The sequence below is a fragment of the Apium graveolens genome, chromosome 9 (genome assembly GCF_009905375.1).
Source record: "Apium graveolens cultivar Ventura chromosome 9, ASM990537v1, whole genome shotgun sequence".
NCBI classification, from domain to species: Eukaryota; Viridiplantae; Streptophyta; class Magnoliopsida; order Apiales; family Apiaceae; genus Apium; species Apium graveolens.
The window spans coordinates 31,240,106-31,246,443 of NC_133655.1; positions in this window are offsets into that span (position 1 = coordinate 31,240,106).

A 6,338-nucleotide genomic window follows, 5' to 3' on the forward strand; every position below is an offset into this window, starting at 1 on the left:
TTTCACTACACCATAGATGGCCTACAGCAACACCCAAAAAATGTTACAACAGGCCAAAAAAATGTTACCATAGCCACCCAAAAGACCTAAGGTAACATAAAATTTAAGTTGCTTTTTTCGAGTTACCTTTGGCCCCTAAGGTAACATTTCCTTTGCCCTAGTGCAACATGGACTTTTGTGTTACAATAGACATCAAAGGTAATATCAATGTATGTCTATAGTATCACACTATGTATGTTATCTTTACATTTTGAATTTACAAAAAAAAAGATGGGGCCCATATCAGGGCCCACAGGTGGACCCCATTTTTTTATAATAATTTGTATTATTTTAATTTGACATGATTTGTTTGTAAATGGAACATATATACCATTAACATGTTTTTTATACGTAAAAGTAATATTACATGAAATTCTTTTATTCGAAATCGAACAATCCCAAAATATCAATACATACCACAAAATATATTACATCCAAACCAACTCAAACATTCAAACCATCACATGTCTAAAACAATGACAACGACTATTATTTTAACTAAAAAAAATAGTTCAGGTTCTTTACTAAATATTAGAAAAAAAATAGATAAACTTAATAAAATAGTAACACTAGAAACTCTTCACATTCTCCTCAACTTTAGACGCAAGTGTTTGGTCCACTTTTTTTTGAGTGTCCTCCTTTACCAGCATGTCCCTAACTGCAGGATACCCCAAAGATAACAATGCACAAATTAGTTAGACAACATAAATTTGAAAGAGAAGAAGAAGGGCAAGGCTGATGAATGGCATTATTACCTTTTGGTTACACCATATTTTGATGCGTACTACTAAATCATTCTTTCTAAATGATCGAATCGGAGGCCATCCATTAACAGAACTAGGAGCTGAAGTAATTCTGTATTATATACACATAGTTGTTACACCATAATCCGAAACCTAAACACAAACTAGACACTAACATACAGATGAAATTTTTTGCATAGATTACAGACAGGATTTAAGTAAATAACAAGAAATACACTGACTATTTCACACAAGTCATTAGTAAAAGATTAGGACATAACGAACACAGATACACAATGTACTTACGTAGTAATGAACTGCAAGATAACAGAAAAATTAGTACCATATATACAAAATAAGTACACAGTTGGAACCGAGAAGTCATAGTGAAACTTGTTGATCATCAATGAGAATCCCTCTGATTTTCTCATTGATATGGAGTTGACTTGCCATGTAGTTTGGTGGCACACCTAAATAATTCTACATTAAGGATACAATTGAATAGTTAATGAAGTCTTTTCTAACACTAATAGATGAATAAGGTAACAAGACAAGGTAAAAACATCATACCTTTAGGTCATGTCGCGCAAGCATAGGCTCGGGAAAACTGTCTCTGGCCTTGTATACATTCAGATCAATTACAGAACAATCTGTTCTGATTACTGGTTGCTTAATTTCCTATATCAAATACGACCGCATCTAAAGTTGTAAATATAGACATTTACTATTTTAACATGATTGAAAATGTAAATTCAGAAATATTTAAAGAGTTATGTAAGTAGTTGTTGCACCCTACTTCATATTATAAATAACAATATATACAATGTCAATGAGCTTGACTAATCAAGTTTAAAATTAATTAATACGGAAATACCTGAGCTAAGATTTCCCATGCCAAGAGGAAGTCCTTGTTCTGCTCCTAAAAGAGCACCGCCACCCATAAAAGATCCCTGATTAAAATAGTATTTAGTATTAAAAATGGTTTGGTTTAATTAGTTCAGCAACTATTTGTGTTGTTGATACTTATTAAAATTGATGAAGTATATTGGGGAGCAAATTTCCGCAGTAGGCACCTGGGCTCTTGCTCTTTGTAAATCTTGTTCAAATTGAGTAAGCTTAATCCTACTTGACTCTAGTTGTTGCACGTACTCCTGTTGGAGTGAACGCATGTGAGGGAGTTAGTATGATGATCGATATAAATAGATATGTGATAGATTAGATGCTCAAAGTATATCTTTGCCTGCAGATCATTGACCTTTTTCTGCAACCTGCTTTTCCTAGCGGCCTCCCTATTTTGAGTTAGTAATCTTAATGTTTTTTTATCATAATTGTTATTCCTAGTGGACTAACAATGAGATTTACAGAAGGGGGGTTGAATGTAAATCTCAAAACTTTTTCAAGTTTTGAGCAATTTTAAAGGCTTTGTGTTCAAGATAAACAAGTGTGTGAATTGCTTTAAGCTAATACAGACAGATATATATTCAAGCACTAATGTAAAGAACACAACAGACCTTAAAAACTTTTCTGGTGGATTGTTGTTCCACCAGAGATGGTATTTCAGAAAATCTGTGATTCAAGATGTTGATCACAGCTGCATCCTAGTACAAACTAGATAATTTTTTTCTCAAGATTTTTCTAAACAGCACTGGAAAAATTCTTTTCTAATTACTAGCTGCTACTTGGTTTATATATAACCAAGTGTACAAGTGAAGACAAAGATAAAAATATAATAATAAAATAAGTTCTCCACTTGTTTCTTCTCCATATCACTCAAGTACTTTGTTGACTATTGCCTCTTTGTACTAGAGTAGAACGGCTGCTTTTTCTAATGTTCCTGAAATTAGGCTTCCACATTTCAGTTATCTCTGTCAACCCATGTGCCTCTGTCTGCTGTTACAACTACCACTTATCAACTGCTATTTAACAGAACATCCGTTGAAGCCTTCATCCGTTGATGGCTTTATCCGTTGATGTGTTAGTAGTTGAAGCTCTATCAGTTGAAGCTTTTAGAGACATCCGTTGAAGCTTTGTTTCTCATCCGTTGAAGGTCCTTAAGATATCCGTTGATACCACTTCATTTATACAAAATTACAAGGCATAAAATATTTACAATTGGCCTTCCTATTTGCATATCTTCTAGTAGTCAACATGACTTATATTTTCTTTCAACTTCTAAGAATTATATCTTAAATACAGAGACTGAAATGTGCTACAACACTAGACTTATTTCTAAGTAAAGCTGCACCATCAACGGATAACCAAAGTGGTCTTATCCGTTGAGGCTACAAACACCAAACTTCTACTTAAGTGTTTTGTTAAACATATCATCAAACTAATGCATATATATTCCTAACATTCTCCCCCTATTTATGTTTATAAGAATTGTAGACATAAATTCAGGGTTAACTTGATGATAACAAAACACTTAACAAATATATGAATTGAAACTAAGTAGAAATTTAAAAGTGCTGCAAAAGTGTATGTACTAGGAGGTAATTGAAGATTTACAGAATTTCCAAGGGTGCTCCTCTAGTCTGAGCAAATCATCTTTTTCTTCTTTGTTCCCTTATTTTCTTTCCTAGCCCTTTGTCATTTTCCTCAATTTGGAGTTGGAATTGTCTGTAGAATTCAGCTTCATCTTCATCACTGATATCCAACTTAGATTGCATTTCCTTGAGAGTTTCATTGCTGGCAATCTTGAGTTGGTCTTCAAGTCTGAAAAATCTTCTGACTCCTTTATCATCTCTAAATTCCATCAACCAATGAGGTGATTTGTGGATTGTAATTCCCCTTTCTTGAATGAGTAAAGTTCTGGGCAAAGCATTGGGCTCCCTCCAAGTTTTCCTTATGTTGGCAATCTTGTTGAGAATTTCAGTCTTGGCAGTCCTGGTAAAGCCAAAATCCTTTTGTATGGCTGAAAAGACTCTGATTAAGGTAGAGTAGCCTTCATTCAGAATCCTGTAGAGAGGCCATGTTCTTTCCCCAGCTCCTTTGTATCTGAACACCAATCTCTCTGGTAGCTGTCTGTAGGTAGCTATTCCCCTTACATCCTCCAGCTCATCCAGATAGAGTTCAATGTCTGAAATTTCTTTTATGTCACAGATGTGAACATAATCATCTTTGGAAATGGGTGGCTTAGGCTTAGGTTTTTGTTTTTGAGTGAATTTCTTAGAGGTTAGGGGAGGTATAGATTTGGATTTTCTTTTCTGTTTCTTTGGTAGTGGAAGAGTGGTTAAAAAGGTAGGCAATTTGATGGTGTCCCAATCAATAGGTTCCTCTTTTGGGATGATTAGTTCACCATGGATGTTTATAGTGGGATCAGCAACACAAGGTTCAGGTATGGAAGGTAGTGGTTTAGATATTGATTTAGTTTCTTCAGTGTTATCTTCACTCCTTCTATGTGCCTTGGCCTTTCTTCTGTTTCCCTTCTGCCATTCCTCTCTTTCCTCCATACTCTCACCAAATATACTCCCAAAAACCTCATCTAGGTTTGCAATCTTGTCTTCACCCCTGACTTCAATTCCTTTCTCTCCTTCAACTTGACTTGACTTTAGCTGTTGTTCAAGCTTTGCTTGTGCTCTTTTGTCAGCCTTGAGTTTTTCAGCTTCTTTCTTTAACCTTTTGGTTTCTTCCCTCTTGGCCTTTGGAAATTTGGGATGTCCTTGCATCACACAGATACTCTTTCCCTCTCTAAAGATAATGGCCATTTTCATTCTTTCAACTATGTTCTTGGTCTCCTTGTACTTTATGATGTTAGCACCCAAAACTTTGTCTTCATCAGGCTTTGGAAGAGGAAAGTCCACTTCTTTCATCTGAGCAAAGTCTAGGGGGTTCTTTGTGGAGTCCTTGCTGGATCTAGTGTTGGGCTTGAGAACCATAGGTTTTAGATTCTTGAAAGAAGTCTCTCCAACCTTATTCCTCCTTTCTGGCTTGTGCTCCATAATGATTGGTTCAACCTTTGTGCTATGTTTCACAGATATTGATTTATCTTGTGTTGAGCCAAACACTTGTTACACCCTTTCATCAATTCTCCTCCTTTGCTCTTTCACTTGAATTTCAGCTGCTGCTAGCTGGATTAGGTCAATTCCATCAGGCTTTCCTTTGATTTGCATAATTGGAGAAGTAGTGATGGCAGGAACTAGCACTTTAGATATCTGGATTTTTGTAGATGGCTCTCCTTCCCCTTCCCTTTTTCTCTCCCCCTTTTTGTTATCATCAAGGAGAGGGGTCAAGCCTTGTGCCTTTGCCAGCTGCATAAGTAGACTTGTTTGAGATTGTTGGTTATGAAGAATGCTGGCCAAAGAATTTTTAATAACTTGGACTCTGTCTTCTAACTTAGCCAGCCTCTTTTCAGTATTTGAATCCTTTTTCAATCTCAACAATAAGTCCTTCATTGTACCATAGGGCATGACTGAATCCAATTTTTCAGAATTGTAGGATTTCAAGTCAGCAATATCCTTCTTGAGTTCATCCACACTCTGATTCTGGCTTACTTGCTGCAACTTCATTAGATGCAGTGAGTCCAGGTGAGCTGTAAGGATTGCCTTGGTACCAGCATGTGAAGTTTTCTGAATGGCCTGTTGGATAGTACTGATTTGTTTGACTAAGGAGACATTGAATTGCCCTGGTGTAGACTCCTTTATCAAGGCCCATTCAGGTAAATTTGGAATAGAACTAGGGCTTTCATCTCCCCCTAAGTTCATGCTTCCATCAAAAGAAACAGAGTCATCATCATCAGAATTTACTCCAAATTCCTCAGATGACTCACCAGCTGTAGAAGGCATCTTGTTAATAGCAGCTTTATCCCTTTGAAGAGATTCTGTTGTATGTACTAGATATAGTGTCTTTTCTGCCTCCTCATTGCCCTGAGCAGCCAACAACTGATAGGCTGACACAGGATGAGTAAAAGTGTCAGCATCCAAGGAAATGTTATCAATTACAGCTTTGTAATGTTGCTGAAATTGTCTTTCCTTTTCAGCATCATCCACAATCATTGACTCATTAGCAATGGCTGGATCCACCCTTATATCTGTTGTACCTGCCTTTCTCTTTTTTTCTCTATATTCTTGCATCAGGGGCTCCCCCTGGCTCACACTCCTCACACCTTCACCTTCACCTACTAAGGTGGTACTCCTCTCACTTACTTTTGCCATGCTGGAAGAAATAGCATGCTTATTTGAGCTCTCAATCTCTCCTTTTGCCTGGGAGCAACCCAACCTCTCACTCAAATTTTCACTCCCTTCCCTCAATCCTAAAAGTGATTGTACAGTAATCATGTCTTCTACACTTGGAATTGTTTCAGTTGTGTGTGTAGAGACTATCAACGGATATGAAATAGCCGTTGAAGGTGACACTGATGGTATCAACGGATAACTGCTGTTAAGCTTATCCGTTGAAGAACAACCACTTGTCAACGGATGAGTGATATCCGTTGAAGAAGGAAAAGAAGTAGAAATTGAAAGTGATATAACTGTTGAATCTGTGTGGATTGATTTGAGTTTTGGTGACACAGATCCTTCAATTACATCTGAAAGAATTTGCAGGTGATCCAACAAA